We start from the raw sequence: 18,615 nt of genomic DNA on the forward strand, positions 1-18,615 counted from the left end.
AAAGAAAATCTCTTTGTGACATTCATTCATTCTCTTTAAAGGCTTATTTTATAATGTAAGAAGGGAGGAAACATCATGAGGTATTTATAATACATTACAAGCTCCGAATCCACAATAAATATATCTAAAATAAAATAATTTTAGAAATAACTTCAGCAATCTGACAACCATATTAAAAAAATTATAACAGTGCATGTGTTTTTTTTTTATCTTTACAATTTTAAAAGTTACTGTGTAGTTGTTTTACTATACTTTCAACATCAAGTTTTGACAGGGCCCAGAGAGTCAGCTTCATTGCTAGTTAAGATCATCTTTGAACATTTATACCAGTCAGATCAAAACTAGCAAAAGTTTAGCTGCAATGCGCGGGGTTGGGTTTCCTTTTTCAAAGTGAGTCCTTTGATACCAATCTGAGGGTGCCAGTTTTCTATTTCACTGGCCCCATGCCTCCTACAAGTTGCTGACTCATTTGATGGAGTGGAATTAAGAACCTGTCTGAATCAATAGGCATTTGTAGCATCCAGTGCTAATTCTTCTCTGGCATTCATTTTCTCTTTCTTCTAAGGAAATAGAAATTTTAGCTAGGCACAACATTAACAAAGGTCGGTAAGATCTTAGAAAGCAGCTCATAGGCATCGAAAGCAATAGCATTGGGGTAAGTAAGAAAGATTTATAACTTTCAACACTGTTTGCTGCTTCTTGCTACTTTCAGTTTTATTTATTTGTAAATATACCCAATATCTTTTATTTTTATCCTCCTACACAACTCTGCATGGCTACAAAATCTAGGACTCACAGAGCAAAGACAGCATTGGTCAGAAGACAAGTATCAGTTCCAACATAAGAATCTCTAAAGTTCAATGGTCACAAAAGACTTTTTCTTACCACCTCATCTGCCACACCTTCTCATCTGCCACACCTTTTCCCTTTTCTCATTATCCTATCAATTATTTCTTTTGGAACTCAATTCTCCGAGTTACGTTCTGAGCACCAAATTTTTGACCAATGTCGGATATCCTCATCACGTTTTTGCAAATCTAACTCATCCTGTTGGGACCAAATGGGATACCCATCAGCCCTGTGACCAGACTCTAAAAAGGAAGTAGTAGCCTCCAGTTCACCACTGTGTTTTAGGAAGGCCTGCGTAACTGTTGACAGATCCAAGTTAAACTTTTCCATTAACTGCTGGATGATCTTAATGGCAGCTCCCACTTCTGGTGGAGAAACTTATTCTTATTCTTCTTCTTCATCAGACTGCGTTTTTGAGTCTTCCTCAGGTGTGGGTGGATCATCATCACACATTGTTATGTGTATTTCAAAATCCTCCACCACAACCTCCTCAAAGTCCCGGGTGGCTTCCATAAGCATCTTTTTGACTCCTTCTTCATTCTCCTTGATCTCTTTCTCTACAAATTCTCCTCCTCCTCCTTCTCCTTCTTTTTCCTCTTCTTCTCCTCCTCCTTCTTTTTCCTCTTCTTCTCCTTCTTCCTCTTCCCTTCTTCTTCAGGCAAGTCAGGAGTTCTCTTATTCTGTGGTTCCCCGCTATCGGCAGCCTCCAGGTCTTACTCAGCTTTCTGCTCGAGTTTCAGGGAGGATGGGCTCACCACAGTGTCCTCCAACAGGTCCTTAGGCTCCTGGCCTCGCGGGTGCTTTATTATTTTTTTAAAATATATTTTTATTTATTTCAGAGAGGAAGGGAGAGGAAGAGAGAGATAGAAACACCAATGATGAGAGGGAATCATTGATTGGCTGCTTCCTACACATCAGACCAAGCCCGCAACCCAGGCATGTGCCCTTGGCCGGAATTAAACCCAGGGACCCTTCAGTCTGCAGGCTGATGCTCTATCCATTGAGCCAAACTGGCTAGGGCCCTGCAGGTGCTTTAAGAAGCAGTCCTTCAGGGACTACCACAAGTGCTGCGTGAGCGAGCTTTTCTCCATCGCTTTCCACAAGGTGTTGCCCATGATGGAGCTGGTTGAGCAGGCATTTCCCTTCATAGGGGTCAAAATACCCATATCATCTGTGTCAGTGAAGGATATGGAGTCCAGGAATGAGTGGGCCCATTGTCTTGGCCCAGATCCATTGCTCTGCCATGGCTAACACAGGGCACCTGGAGAACTAGGCACAGAGCACAACTGATGGACATGAGGTACCACTCCGGACTGCGTCTTGCTACTTTTAGCAGCATCTTAGAGGGATGGACCCCAGTCAGCTAGCTAGAGAGCAACTGAAAATGGAAGGGAACATAACTCTATCGAGAATTATTTTAGTCTGTGTCCTGCAATTTCAGAACCCCACACAACTGCAAATCTTTCTGCAACTCCACAGGGAAACAGTTGAAAGAGGCTACAAAAAAGGAAGACTTGGAAAGAGATAATACTGGGCTCCTCAAGTGCCTTCCTTCTTGACCAGTACATGAGAGCCAGAGCAGAGGTAATGAGCCTATTAAGAATGTCAACCTCCCACCCAAACTTATTAAGAAGCGCTTAAGGAAGGAACTATCAAGTTGAATGACAGGAAGCTGAGTCAGCACAGAGAACAGCAAAAAGCAAAAGAATATGCCTTGAAGAGACCTTGGGCTATAGTTACTTCTTTTTGTTGGTTTGTTTTCAAACTAAAGCTTTCGTCATCTTTTTACATTAAAAAAAATCTTTTTTAATATATTTTTATTGATTTCAAATAGGAAGGGATAGATAGAAACATCAATGATGAGAGGGAATCATTGATTGGTTGCCTCCTGCACACCCCTTATTGGGGATGGAGCCCACAACACGAGCATGTGCCCTTGATTGGAATTGAACCTGGCGACACTCTATCCACTGAGCCACACCAGCTAAGGCTAAAATAATCTTATTTTTGGATTATCTTTCTTCCTCTGGAGTTGTGCTTGGGGCCACTCTGACACTTCATTACCAGTCAAGGAGTGGGTCTCTTGAATATGAAATACCTGCAGAGCCTCTTTGAAGTACTTGGGAAGCAGGAAGCTATCAGCATTCCCTGAGGTCAGGATCACCCCATTGGCAGAACAGAAGGTAATGTCAGGTGTCTGTTGATGAACAGGGCCACTTAGCAATTTGGCCACATGTCACTGATGACACCAGGGTTCTCAGGCAGTCCTGGGGCCAGGTGGATGTGCATTCTTCCCGGACAGGACAGGTACTTGAGCAAGATGGATGGCCAGTGCTGTCAGAATGTACCATGGATGAGCATCAGAGATAGGGCCTGTGGAGTCTCCAGGCAAAGCAGCTCCAACTCAGTTACCTGCAGGTGTTCCTCCCAGGATAGAAATCAAGGGAGGAGCCATAAGTAACAGAGGAGGTGAAACAGATTCGGAAGGAAATAAGTTTATTAAAGATGAAGTGAGAAAGCTCAGTGCACTGAGGCAGCACACACTTAGATGGAGAATAGTATGGGTCCCCAATTTACTTCTGGGGTTTGGCTTATATAGTCACATGCTTCCTCCTCCCCCTTTGCTGGGCTGGCACTTCCCACGCAGGTGCAGAGCAGATTCCTTTGTTCCTCAGTTTCCCACCAGCGGGCTGACACTGGTTTGCCCAGGCGAGTAGACTTTTTCGTTCTCCATGTTCTTCTTTTGGCTCTCTGGCTCTGATTCACACAGACGCAGAAGAGCTACATGGTCTAACATCCAACATATGCTTCACTAACATCTTAGGTCTCCACACAAGGGTGTGTCTTTTCCTTGGATTTGACTTGGGGTTGAGTGGCCTCCTACACAGGGAGTGACTTTGATCAGCCTGGATGAGAGGGCCAGTGCTGGGATCTCCCTGCTGCTTCCCATTGTTGTCCACCATGCACTGCACATCTTCAGCTGGAAATCTGAGAAACCTGGTCAGCTATAGGAGGGTGCCTACGGACACAAAGCTGTTCACCCCCATGGGAAGACCCAGCTTCAGGGCCCGTGGTGCAAGGCTTGGTCAGGTTCTTAGGGTCGGTGAGCCCTTCTACCCCTGGGCCCTGCTGCTTCCTGCGCCTTCCACCAGAGGAGTTCATGGCCAAGACAGATTCTCAGCGCCTGAAAGCTGATCCTGCCTGATACTTCTACATGTAATTGACAAGCAGCATATAGATCAGAAGCCTATTAAATGTTAGAGGGAGTCTGAAAGCCCAAGAAATCAAAACCTGGTTTGCAAATGCCGATATGATTAGGGCCTCTATAGGGAAGGAAAAATAATTTCCTCTCTATATTTCTAGGTTCCTGCCTGAGTCCATCCTGTAATAAAACACAGACTAACAAGGGAGAAAAGCAAACAGAAGTTTAATAACATGTATACCTCCTGTATACATGGGAGAGACCCAGGAAAGCTGAGAGACTCCTGGAAATGATCCAAGCCACCACCACCTTAAATACAAAAGAATATGTTGGGGGTGTGAAGTCAGTTACAGGCAGATGAGGCCATTATAATCACTGGAAATGAACCTGCTAAAGAGAGGGCAGCCCTGACCGGTTTGGCTCAGTGGATAGAGCGTTGGCCTGCGGACTGAAGGGTCCCGGGTTCGATTCTGGCCAAGAGCATGTGCCTTGGTCGTGGGCACATCCCTGGTGGGAGGTGTGCAGGAGGCGGCTGATCGATGTTTCTCTTTCATCCATGTTTCTAACTCTCTATCCCTCTCCTTTCCTCTCTGTGAAAAATCAATAAAATATATTAAAAAAATAAAAATAATAGAGGGCAGAGATTAGGGCCACAGAGGACAATGGACATGGGGTACCCTTAACAGAACAGAGTTTAGGGCCGTCTGATGAGCTAATTAAGGAATTTAATCCAATGCTAGCACAAAGAGTTTTTGCATTTCCAAACCAGTAGGCTGCAACAATTGCCATAAACTGATGACTGGGTGGTTCTGTTGTTGGAGGAGTTAATATGCCAGATCTCCTAGACACGAGTGGGCATGAGGTTTGAGGTTCTTGAGATGCCACTGAAATAAGCATTTTCAGAAGCCCCCAAGGGAGAATGAGATATGATAAAAGGCTTCATGTGTGTAGTTACATTTCTCAGGTTCCAAAGCTCCAGCCCCTTAAGCCAGTCCTGAAAGACATGCAGCTGGGCTTCCAATAGAGCCAGAAGCAAGGCCAGTGTCCAGCGCTTCTGCTCCATGTTGCAGCCGGGTGTGGTTCAGCATCCGGGCTAATTAAAGTCCATTAGTCCATGTGTGGAGCCCCACATGGCTGAGCGCCATGTGGGTGCAGGGGAGCACAGCCCCTGCAGTAGGAGCCAGGAGCCCAGTGTGCGAGAGAGAGAGAGAGAGAGAGAGAGAGAGAGAGAGAAATGTCCTTTTGTTCAGAAGTTTAAATATTCAAGATTTGAGCGCTTGCAGTGGCCATGCCTATTCTGGCCACTGACTCATTTCCAGGTGTGACTGGCAGACAGGTTGGCACCTTCCCATGTCACTCAGACCTCACTGGGCATGTGCCCAAACTGCCTTTGTCCAGTCTCTTCCCCCACTGATCAGCAGGGAACAGACTTGGAGAATATTAAATTAGCAAAGCTGTAAAAATGGCATGCCTGTATTATCTAATCTTCCCTTTACTCCATTCCTGTTAAATAATAACTAGATTATTATAACGGTATCAGTTCCAATTCTCCCTTTTCAGAATCAGCATTTCTTGTTACCTTGATTTTATTATCCTATTATGTTGTCCATGGGGCACAACACTTGTCTTATTTTTTACAGATTGCAGGATCACAAGGAGACATCTAAACCTGACATAGGGGATCACGTATCACTAAGAGATTGTGAACTTTGAGATATATGTGGTATAGGACAGGAAAAATTGTTTTCCCTTTGCCTTTCTAAGTTCTTGGCTGAGACCCGACCCCACCCCTTATGTAATAAAAGAAAGATGAACAGGAGGAAAACAAAAGTTTAAGTATATTTGTACCTCTTGTATACAAGGGAGATACCCAAGAAAACTGACTAATTCCCCCAAATGGTCCCAGCCACCAACTTAATTACTTTCAGTTAAAGATAAAAGATATTGGGGGTGGGGGAGGCCAGTTATGCAGGTTATCAGGAAAGCACAGTAAAGAAGGGTAAGGTTGTTAAATGATAAGTTTCTAGAGATTTAGTCATCCTCCTCTTCCTAGTAATCTCCATTTACAAATGGAGATTTCCCTTATAAATGTCTATGTTTCTTTCTATTTCCCCACTTAGTTTCAGAGCTTCTTCTGTGTCTGCTGTTTCTTAAAAATAAGCAGCTCAAGATAAATCAATAGGCCAAAAAGGCATATTTTGGGGGTGGCAACTTCTGCTCCCTTTTTTAATAATAGGATTGTACTTGGGAGTTCTCTCCCCTGGCAACAAGTATATTCTTTGTGTGGGAAGGAAGGGATGCATAGATGTTTGTGTGGCCAGAATAGCAGAATGCCAAAGGCTAATGGTTTCCCCAATATCTCTTTGCCCCTTCTATCATAATAGAATCATGAGCTGAGTATGTGGCCACCTAAAATACAAACTTTATTTCCCAGTCTCCCTTATAAATAGATATGGTCATGGGATTAAGTTCTGGTCAATGGCATGTGAGAGGGAGTGATGTGTGTAACTTCCAGGTTGTGCCCTTAAACGCTAAGCACATGTTTTTTCCTTTCCTTCTTCCCACTAGTTCAGCCGTGGGCAAACTACGGCCCGTGGGCCAGATCCGGCCCGTTTGAAATGAATAAAACTAAAAAAAAAAAAAAAACGTACCCTTTTATGTAATGATGTTTACTTTGAATTTATATTAGTTCACACAAACACTCCATCCATGCTTTTGTTCCAGCCCTCCGGTCCAGTTTAAGAACCCATTGTGGCCCTCAAGTCAAAAAGTTTGCCCACCCCTGCACTAGTTAGACTACGGAGGTGGTAGAGAGGATCTGGAATCAATAGACCATGAAAGCATTCTAAGGAGGGCAGAACAAAATAGAAGGAGCCTAGTTTTCTGACACTATAGAGCACCATACTACCCTAGATTTTTATAAGAGAAATTTTATTTATCTTTTATAGAATCATATTTATAGCTTAATTAATAAGTAATTACATATCACAATCTAATTCTAGACACCACAAAAAATAGACTATTTTTCAGCTTTGTATAAAAGTGACTTCTGTAGCTTTGAGCAATATGAAATATAAAATGTGATAAAAATGATTATTAACTATATCATATTAACAACTCATTCAAATTTATAAGAAAGACACCTAAAACCTATAGTTAAGAGAATAGTCAATTAATTCTTGAGGAAATACAGTGAAAGAAAATTACTTGGGGAAATGTTTTTCCTATACAGACATCAAAGGAGTGAAACTTAAACTAAAGACTTTAGTTTACACCTAATAATTATATTAACTAATACTTATTGAGGACCTATTTCATGTTAGGCACTTTGCTACATATTTTATATCATTTAATCTTCACACTATTTTATATTTGAGAAACTGAGACTTGCACAGGTTAAACAAATCACCCAAAGTCATATAATTAGGAAGTGCTCAGAGCATATTTCAAACCCAGGGGTGTCTGACTTTAGAGTCAGTACTCTCAAAAACTAAACTATATTGCCTCCCATACCAAAATAGCATTTATAATGATAACACACAATGCTGAAAAGACTGGTAAAGTGGTTTACTCATTCATTACTGTCCGGTTTGCTCCCAGATACCTCACTGCTCTTCTCTGGCTCTGTTCTGTATCATAGGAAACTAAATTTTCCAGGTTCCTTTATTCCTTTAGTTTTTGCCCAATGGACACTACTTGCAGAAGATTGGAGAGCAAAAAGAAGAAAGAGTTTCAAAGTATTTTTCTCCCTCTCTCTTTCTGCTCCTTACAACACCGCCTCCATGGGTCCAGCTTTTGCCAGGCCAAACCTCCCTTCATGGTCCCAGCTAGTACCAGGCAGTTCTGAGTAGGCAGACCCAGTCATGGTTGTAGTACCCTTTGGACAACCCTCGTTTCTGATCCGCGTGTCCCTCCATTTCTAGGGGCCACCGCATCTTTCTACTGTTGCCAATCTCTGCGTTATTGCACCACTGACTTCTCAGCTTCTCCATTACTTTTTATGTCAATTTCATGTTTTATTCTCTCTCTGTTAAAGGTACCAGTGTGCTTTCTGTGGGTTTTGGTGGAACTTGACTTAATATACAGACAACAGATCCTTTTGGGGAATAAGAGCAATGATGATGATCATATATGTTGACCCACTTTTCTACCCTAAAAAATTAGCTTAAAGGGCCCAGTTGAATAGCTCAGTTAGAGTCTCATCCCCATATGCCAAGGTTGTGGGTTTGATCCCTGGTCAGGCCATATACAAGAATCAATCAATGAATACATAAATAAGTAGAACAATAAATTGATGTTTCTCTCTCCCTGCCTCTCTCTAAAAATCAATAAAAATTCTTTTAAAAATGCAACTTAAGGAAATAATTTAACAGAAACAAAAATCTGCACATCTATCTATATAAAAGGCTAATATGCTAACTTCAATGTGCACAAATTTGTGCACCGGGCCACTAGTAGATGTATATTTTGGTATTATTTATAATAGCAGAAAACTGGAAACCATATAAATGTTCAATATTAGGAGACTGGACAAAATTCAGGGGACATACAATAGAATAATATGCAGTCATTTTAATTATTGTATTGATACCATTGTAATCAACAAGAAAGGAGCAAAAGGAAGGCCAAATATTATAGGCATGTCATTTGGGCAGTTTCACCAGGAAGCTACAACTTTACACTCCCCAGGGAACCACTGGTCTCTTCCCCACAGATTGCTAGAGGAAAGGACTGGACAGGGAGAAGAATAGATGCAGGCCCAGTAAAGTTGAGGTGACTTTAGGAAGGTACTTGTCAGTCACACCCAGGCCAGAATGGGGAAGGCCACTGCAAGCACTCAGAAATTTGGGATATTTAATCCCTTAAACAAAGGAGTTCACACTCTTGGCATGTTTCACTGGACTCCTGGGGCTCTCTCATCCCTGATTCCTGGCATTCTCCCACACAATGGACTAATGGACTGCTGCTAGCCTGATGCTGAACTGGACCCGGCTTCAACATGGAACAGAAACTCTGGATACTGACTTTGTTTCTAACTTTACTGAAACCTCAGCTACACTTCTATGGCTGGAATGTGGCTTTGAAAACCCATGGATGTAATTCCAGGCAAATAAAAGTCACTCATCCACCCGTGTGAGTCTCAGAAAATTCTTTTTCTCAAGATATGATCAGGACCCCATTCCTAGCACCCAGTGGGGAAGAGGACACCTCAATTTATCCAATAACAGCATCAGTCAGCTTTTGCTAGATTATATTGTAATAACAGCTGATCCCCAAATCTCTGATTTATCACGTCTATTCTCACTTTGCTTCCTATCTTTTGCAGGTTAGCTGCAACTCTGCTTCATCCCAGGACCCAGTTGGAAGGACCAGCCCCATTTGATCTCAAGGTAGTGGAAAAAGAGTAAGGATAGAATTATACAATAGCTCTTAAAGCTTATACTCAGATATGGGATATGTCATTTCCATTCTAATTCCACTGGCCAAAGCAAGCCGTATGGCCAAGCCTGATATCAGTGAGGTAGATACTACTCCTACAGGGAGGCCCACCAGGAATTGGCCCTGTAGACATGATCTCAGAGGAAAGGAGCAGCAAAGATTTTCAACAATAATAACATCTACTACAATAATCAAGACTATGAAAAATGTTTTATATAATGATAAGAATCTACAAAAAAATTTTGCATACGCTATTGTGGTTGAGTCTGCTAGTGGTCCACCAAAATCCATTCTAATGTGTTTCCTGGGCATATGAAGTTAGGTATAGTCATATGACTAAGTTCTAGTTAGTGACAGTATCTACCTGAAGATAGTGTCAGAGCCCATAAGTGAAGGGCTCAGTCCTGCAGGACTGTCCCTTCCTTCCTGACTTCAGATACCATCTGCAAGTCCAGTCTGTCACCCGTGCTTCTGATTAACTGGCTATAAATTGTAGTTTCCTATGACCCCTTCCTTGTGCTTGATTTATTTGCTAGAGCAGCTCACAGAATGTAGTTAAACAGTTTATTTGCTGTTTATGATAATCTCACCAGTTTATTATAAAAAAATATAACTAAGGGACAGCCAGATGAAAGGAATGCCTAGGGCAAAGTATGGGAGGGAAGGGGCATGGAGCTTCCATGCCCTCTCTAGTGCACCACCTTCCTAGCCCCTCCACCTGCTCACCAACCCAAAAGCTCTCTGAACCCCCTCCTTTTGCATTTTTATGGAGGGTTCATTAGAAGACACAATTAATTAAATAATTGGCTATTGGTGATTTTCATTTTATTTTATTATTGATTTATGAAAGAGAGAGAGAGAGAGAGAGAGAGAGAGAGAGAGAGAGAGAGAGATGTGAGAGAGAAACATCCATCGGTTGCCTCCTGTACATGTCCCAACAGGAGATGGAACCCAAACCTGGATATGTGCCCTGAACAGGAACCTAACCTGCCACCTTTCGGTGTATGGGATGATGCTCCAACCAACTGAGTCACACCGGCCAGGGCTGGCCATTGGTGATTAATTCAACTTCCAGCCCCTCTCCCCTCCCCAGAAGAGGGAGGCTGGGGAAGAACATTCCAACCCTCTAATCACAGAGTTTGCCTCCTTGGCAACCAGCCGCCATCCTTAGGGGTTTTCCAAAAGTCACCCATTATCCTAAACTCAGGTGTGATGGAAAGGGGCTTGTTATGAGTAACAAAAGGCACTTGTATAGCTCATGTCACTTAGGAAATTCCAGTGGTTTTATAAGCCTATGCCAGGAATGCTAACAAAGCCCAAATATATCTATATCTATAGATATATAGATAAATCATAATATTACAAGGACACACTCTCATGCACCCTGATTTACCATCTCCCAGCTTTTCCCTCCCACATTACTAGGCTCATGACAATGGGTCAGAAGATTATAGAATGGAAAGTTTAGAAAAAATTCTTGTGATGCCACCATTCTGTGACTGGGAGCATGAGATTTGAAAGTAAACAAGTGATGTTTTTAGGTACTAAAAGGAGATGAATACCTAAGTGCAGAAGGTTTATTGATAAATTCTTTTGGGAAATATACCTGTAAGGAACCAAGGAAAACAAAATTGGACAGAAGGAGACACTGACCCAGTATGAAGCTGCAACCAAAGCTTAAGCCCATCTCACATAAAGCTCTGAAGCTGGATAGTCCTTCAGAGTTTTCCCAAGTTAATGCAAGGATGATAAGACTGTGTATTTCCACAGCAGCCCGTCAGTGGCTGTGGTCCACCTATTGAGAGAGTGCCTAATCTTTGTGAGGCAGATTCCTCAAAGCAAAGGCAATTGCTAGGGAGGAACATAGATGTAAACTGTCAGGAATCAACAGCTCCAGCAACTAAGGGATAGGTGCATTGCCCTGAAGAGGGGATCTTGGTGGAGCATCAGTTTCCACTACAAATGCTCTCTATCTTTGCTATAAGCTTAATGAGGTCACTCCATATGAACTCTTTCCTTTTTAAAAAAAATATTTTTATTGAATTTTTAGAGAGAGGGGAAGGAAAAGGGAGAGATACATCGATGTGAGAGCACAACATCAATCGGCTGCCACCTGCACACCCACCGGAGGATCAAGACTGCAACCCAGGCATATGCTCTGACCAGGAATCAAACCAACAAACTTTTAGTGCATGGTTAGATGCCCAATCAACTGAGTCACACTGGCCACAGCTCCATATGAACTCTTTCTAATTCGCCTACCCACTCATTTTCTTCTGCCTGCTTAGCCAAAAAGTGTTTTTCTCTCCTGTCTTCTACCACTGTTATCCACCCAGTGGATCTGTAACAAACCTACCTTGCTGGCTCACTAGACAAGAGATTTTTTGAAGAAATCTAGTTGTGAGTCTCTCAACTTTAGAGTTGAGGAAGGTGCGTAACTGTCAGCCGCTGTAAGAGGATTCTCTTATAGCATCATTGAGCTTATCTAGCATTAAGGAAAGATAAATTGAGAGTCAAAATGAATTTACTTAGAAGTAGATATTGAGCATGTTTTCTATTTGAAATGTACTTTTGGGGGAAAGAAATTAGAGATTACTTTGTATTGGTCAAGAAAACTGGCCCCCTAAATGTTTTCATTCCTATTATTAATTAAACTTTGAGTCCAAACAAGGAAAAGATGTTGAACCAATTTTAATTAAGTTCTGTCTTCTGAGAAAGGTTACCACTCCCAAGATGAAAGCTTTGGTAGAGATGAGCCAGTGAGGAGTTGATCACTGGGTGGGGGCACTGGTGTTTAAGAGTAGGAAACTAGCAGGGAAAAGGTTGATCCTGGTCACCAGCTGAAGTTACTGAGATTGGTATACTATATCCATCTAGTTCAGGTAATGGCCCAAGACCCAATCCAATTCCTTTGGCTTGTTCCAAAAAGAGCCCTGCTGAGTATAGGTGACTTGTGTTCCAATAGGAGTACTAACCCATTACCTATCACCAGACACACAATTCCCAGGTGAGAGAATGCCGAACCAAGAGACAATGAGTATATCCCCACGGTTGAAAGGGTGGAGGTGATGGGCAACTGGTGTCTCTTCCTTCTTTATCCTTTGCACTTAATAATTTTATTTCCCCTCTGTAAGTGTCTTGGTATAAGAGGGCTCAATTTTGTGTTTCCTTGTGCTTATAAAAGTGAAAATTAAAATAGGCTGTATTTAGTTCTACTAGCAAACTCAGAAGGCATTCTGACACACTCATTATTTAGGGTACTGTCTAATACAGGGGAAAGTGCTAAACGAGGGATGTTAGGTGGAAAGCAAAGTAAGGTATAGAACACAGGGGAAAATTTTAGATTATGAGGAACCCCTTTCCCATTGAGAATCACCAAATCACAAGGTAAAAGCCAATTAAAGGGTCTACAAAGAAATAAAAATTAATGTAATTTAAACAGAGTATTTTAGTACAAAGAGCACATTTGTCTGAAAGTCATCCTGAGAGAACTCATGCTAGGTTACAGGCAGAAAGCTAACTGGAACGAGGGATCTAGAGATGGCCTGCCCCCAGGTTTAGCTTCCCATGGGACTTCCTTCCCTTATAGGAGGACTGTAATATCCATTCAGTTCCAGACAATGACTATAAACAGCTGGCACCCTAAATCCAAATTGCCTGGCACTAAGCAGCCCAAGTAATCCATCTCCCACAAGGTTCCTCATCGGCTTGTTCTACAAGAAGGGAGAACCCAGGATCACTCTTTAGGCCCAACAATTGAACCTCTCACCAAAGTTCAATTAGCTACTACTGGCCCAACCCACCACCTGCAGAAACCAACACTAAGCCATGGTATGGCATAATTTCTCAAGAAAACCAGCCAGCCACTTGGGTAAATTGATTACTTTGGATCCCTTCCACATGGGGTGTGTGTGAATGCGGGGAAGCAATTCATTCTTTCCAGAACTGATACATATTCACATTATGAGTTTGCCTTTCCTATCCATGTTTCCCCCAGCAGCACCACCATTGAAGAGTTTCCAAAATGGTCATCTATTGATGTGGTATCCTATATTGTATTGCCTAAATCCAATGGACCCATGTTACTACAAAGGAGTTGCACATGACCATGAGAACCACTGATCTCATCATATACCTCATCACTCAGAAGGAGATAGCCTGATGAAATAGCCCATTAAAGGTTCAGCTAACCCAGCCTGAGTGACTCAATAGTTGAGCGTCGACCTATGAACCAGGAGGTCACAGTTCGATTCCCGGTCAGGGCACATGTCTGGGTTTCAGGTGGCAGTTGATCAATTATTCTCTCTCATCATTGATGTTTCTATCTTCTCTCCCTCTCCCTTCCTCTCTGAAATCAATAAAAAATATTTTTTTAAAAAAGTTCAGCTAATTTTTTAGCCTTTAGACCATACCCTGTGGAGTTGAGGTGACTTGCTAAGAGGGAGTTCTTGTTGGTCTCATGAATAGTCTCTATTCTTGTCACCATGAGTGACTCTGGGTGAGACCAGAAGAAGAGCTGTCCAGCTGAGCTGAACCCAAATTGCTAACCTACTGCATAATGAACAAATACAATGGTTATTATTTTAGACTATTATGTTTTGGAGTGGTTTATTATGTGGCAATCAATTATTTATGCAAAAACTGAGCCCAAAATATCTAAAGTGGTACATAAGATATATCTGATACAGGGTAAGAAAATGCAAAGTTCTATCACATTCTAAAGAGAGTTTCACCAAAAAGGCAGCAAAACCAGTTCTACGACTATCACCCAAATACCTCCTCCAGCCTGAAAAAAAAACTAGCTCTGTCTAAGGAGGTGGCAGCCATCTCCTACTCAGCATCATGGGTACCCTCAGACCCCACATAAAAACCAAGATTGTAAAAAAGAGGACCAAGAAGTTCACTTGGCACCAGTCAGACCAATCTGTCAAAATTAAAAATAACTTGCCCTGCCAGTGTGGCTCAGTGGTTGAGTGTCTACCTATGAACCAAGAGGTCCCTGGTTCAATTCCCAGTCAGGGCACATGCCTGGGTTACAGACTCAATCCCAAGTAGGGGGACAGGCAGCTAATTGATGATGTTTCTCTCTCATCTATGTTTCTCTCTCTCTATCCCTCTCCCTTCCTCTCTCTTTAAAAAAAAATCAATAAAAACATATTTTTTTTTAAAAAAAATAAATGTAACTGGAGGAAACCCAGAGGCATTTACAACAGTGTAAGCAGAAGATTCAAGGGCCAGATCTTGATGCTCAAAATTGGTTATGGGAGCAACAAGAAAACAAAGCATATGCTGCCCAGTGGTTTTAGGAAGTTCCTTGTCTACAACGTCAAGGAGCTTGAAGTGCTGCTGATGTGCAACAAATCTTACTGTGCTGAGATTGCTCACATTTCCTGAAAGAACCGCAAAGCCATTGTGCAAAAAGCAGCCCAGCTGGTCATCAGAGTCACCAATCCCAATGCCAGGCTACACAGTGAAGAATATGAATAGACAGCTTGTGTGCACACTGCATTTGTGTTAATAAAACCGTAAAATTTTGCCAGTAAAAAGAAGACTAGAGGGAGATTTTATTACTTACCACTTTTGAGGAAATGTAGATGTTCTCTCCCACTAAGGAGGGCAAAGCCAAGGAAGGGCGCCTCCAAGAACTGAGTGAGGAATGTCTTTAAGATATATCATCTCGTCCTGGACGATGTGGCTCAATTGGTTGAGTGTCTTCCCATGCACCGAGATGTTGCCCGTTGGATTCCCTGTCAGAACACATGGGAGGAGGGGGGTTTGCAGGCTCAATCCCCAGTAGGGGGTATGCAGGAGGCAGCCAATTCATGTTTTTCTCTCCCCCTCCCTTCCTCTCTCTCTCTAAAAAATCAGTAAAAATGTGGTTTTTAAAAAGATGCAACACCTACTAGCTTAGTTACTGAATATAGGCTATCTATAGGTCCAACCCAGGCAGATAATTTGAGGGAGAGCTGGCCACATATCCTTGGAGTATGGAGACTGGAGTCAGCAGACACACAGCTGCCTGCCTATTGCCATCAGTATTATGAAGAGAGGAAGATTGCTGGGGCAGCAGACAGGGTGGGATGTCTGTTGTTCAGCATGGCAAGGACATGTGAGTTTCCCATGGATTAAGTGAACATCAAAGAAAGCAAATAAGCTTGTGCCTTGCCAATGGGTGAGGGGATCCTGGCAGTAAAAAGTTGTGAGTATTCCACAAGAGGTAGGGACTAAGAAGAAGTTAGAAAAGGTTGAGTCCATATCAAAGAACTGAACCTTGAAGAAGGCGCTGAAGAATCATGCTCGCCCCATGAGAGAGACAGCATTTGGGTGCCAGTCATATAGAAGGCATTCACAGCCAAGAGCACTTACGGCAGTATCAAAAAGTAAAAGAGACAAGGGACTGAGGAAAGAGAGGCCAGGCAGAGGAAAGAGCATTATCTGTGTTCTCAGACATGCTATCAAACCATCCCAGTGGAAACCTAAGAAGAACCCCTAAATGAAACCAAGAGAGAAAGAGCCAATTTTAGGCATCTGCCATGTGCAGAGAAGACAAAGGCATTTTATGACTGCATCTGTAAAGCAGTATCTTGCCCACCTCCAATCCCACCCTCTTCATCCTTGGAGAAGAAACTGTGGTTAGCAAAATGGGAAAGGAGATGTAGAAGCCTATAGAACAGAAAGAGAAGGAGTATACTTGCTTCTCTGACTTTTTAAAATATATTTTAATTGATATCAGAGAGGAAAGAAGAGGCAGAGATAGAAACATTAATGATTAGAGGGAAAACATCAATGATGAGAGAGAATCATTTGATCGGCTGTCTTCTGCATGCCCCCTACTGGGATCCAGCCTGAACCCTAAGCATGTGTCCTCAACTGGAATCAAACTGTAACCTCCTGGTTCATAGGTTGACGTTCAACCACTGAGCCACACTGGCTGGGCTGCTTCTTTGACTTTAAACTCCTCACTAATGAGAGAGAACAAGGTATAACTTTAAATCAAGTTCTGAGTTTTGATTATTTTATGGGACTGCTGGTTATCTCCCCAACCTTTTTTCTAAAGATTTTAGCTAGGTACAAGACTGCTTAGAATATGCCCACATTCCCCAGTCTCCCTTGCAGGTAAACACAGTAATGTGATTGATTAAGTTCTTGCCAATGGGCTGTGAACACAAGTGATGTTAACAACTTCTGGATTGTGCTCTTGAAGGAAATGGGTAGGCCTTCTCCTTCTCAATGACAGGAATGTGATGTGGCGCTGGGCCCTTCTGGACCAAATAAACTAGGACAACAGTCTAGGGATGGTGGAGCAAGAAGACAGAAGGAGACTAACTCCTGCTCACTTTGTGGAACAAAGTTGCTTTTTCCATGTAATAGGCAAAACTCTCAGTGCCACATTACAATGCACATTTATTTCTCACTCGTGGGTTGGGGAGTTGTCTGGGCAGTTCTGTTTGATATGAAACCCTGAATTTGCAGCAGGCTCTCTACAAATGTTTTAACATGATGGTCCCCACTGTATGGGATGTGCAACAGGAGTGAATGGCCCCTTTCTGACCACATCCAGCTTCAAAAATGAGTGGCTCTTAACACCCAAACTGCTCTGCTTCAAGATGTGGGTCAAATTCAGCTCTGCCCTACATGTGTCATTCTCATCACCAGGTAGGGAGGAGATTAGAAGCTCTCAGGACAGTGGTGGTTTCTTCCCATAGCAACAATTGGATCCAGTTTGCCCATACTAGTGGAAACAGCATCTTGAGGCCCCCTCAGAGACACCAGCACCATAAGATGGTGCTCCCTCCTCATAGGTCTGAGTTTCAGCTCCACAAGGCTGTCCTCTAAATGTCTAAATTATAATAATCCCTACCTCTTCCCTTAATACCCCAAGCTCTAGGCATAGTAGCTGCCTCCTGCAGTTGCTATCTTCGCAATACATTGAGCTCTCTTCTTGCTTTTTCAGTTATTTAATGATCAATTCTTTATATTAAACGCTTTGTTAAAATAATCGAGGTGGTTTATTTCCTGACAGCACCCTAATTCACTGTAGTAAATCCTATGCCTGTGAGACTCCCCTTAAGAATTTTCTGTTTGACATATTTCATGACAGCCCACTCCCAGTATCTTCATTCCCCTGCACTCATTTTTTTTAATCAAAGAATTTACTGTGAACTGTCATTGTTTGTTTTCTCATCCATCCCCATCTCAGCCCAATAGCTCCCTGAGGTCAGAGCACATCTGTTTCCTTAGCACCTGGCATATAGGAAACTGAACGACACACGTTTGAATGAATGACCAAATGAATGAGCGAGGAAAAATAAAACAGGAACAGAAGCAGTTAATAGTATGAGATTTGGAAGGTTCACAAAACGCCAAAATGAAAGAGAAAGTTAGATGGGGCTGTGAGAAACAGGAGGGCTGTGGCTGCCAGCTGCGAGCCCAGCTCTGAGCACATATTAAGTTCTCAATAAATAACGCGCATCGACCACAGGATGAAAGTACAGCTGAGACTCTGCAAAGAATACTCATACTCGGTGACAGGGAGGATAAGAAGGCTGGAGAACTCCCGGGGACATCAAAGTAGTATTGGCCCTTTGGGCTCTAGAGGGATGACCCAGCCCTAAGGGACGCCTCTCACTTCGCCGACGGGTAGTGCCCAGCCCTTTCCGGAGTTTCATTCTGGTTCCTCCGCCCCCTCTTTCACCGCTCCGCGCCCCAGAGGAAACAGGTAAGACACGGAGCACTGGGGGTGCTAGTGAAGGGGCTTTTTTGGGCATGCGTTCTCCACCCGCCGCCCCCGCGCACGCGCAATAACCTGCTGTGAGGAGCACTGCCCCTTGGCCGATAAGGGCGAGCGGTCGCTCAGAAGCCCGCTCCGACTCCTCTTAACTGACCACCTTTCCCGTGGCCCCCGCCCTCCCGTGATTGGGGGGGAAGGCTCGCGAGATCGCCCTCGGCAGTCTCCGACGGCGCCATCTTTGTGCCTGGCGAGCGACGGCGCCCACTGGGAGATCCGAAGCCGGCAGTTCGCACGACAAGCTCTTGCTGAGAGCGGATCCCGGAAATACGAGGCGGGCCTCGGTGGGAGGGACGCACTGAGGGAGGAGGGAGGAAAGGGGGCGGTGGCGGCGGCC

General features: G+C 43.2%; 3 pseudogenes; 1 reads left to right on the forward strand and 2 right to left on the reverse strand.

The window, feature by feature from the left end:
• Positions 1-726: 726 nt before the first annotated feature.
• Positions 727-2,630, reverse strand: LOC102773672 (annotated as a pseudogene).
• Positions 2,631-2,850: 220 nt separating this feature from the next.
• Positions 2,851-3,925, reverse strand: LOC102772339 (annotated as a pseudogene).
• A 10,407-nt stretch (positions 3,926-14,332) lies between these two features.
• Positions 14,333-14,977, forward strand: LOC102773948 (annotated as a pseudogene).
• The last annotated feature ends 3,638 nt before the right edge of the window (positions 14,978-18,615 follow it).

This window comes from Myotis davidii, unplaced genomic scaffold (assembly GCF_000327345.1).
Source record: "Myotis davidii unplaced genomic scaffold, ASM32734v1 scaffold1246, whole genome shotgun sequence".
NCBI lineage: Eukaryota > Metazoa > Chordata > Mammalia > Chiroptera > Vespertilionidae > Myotis > Myotis davidii.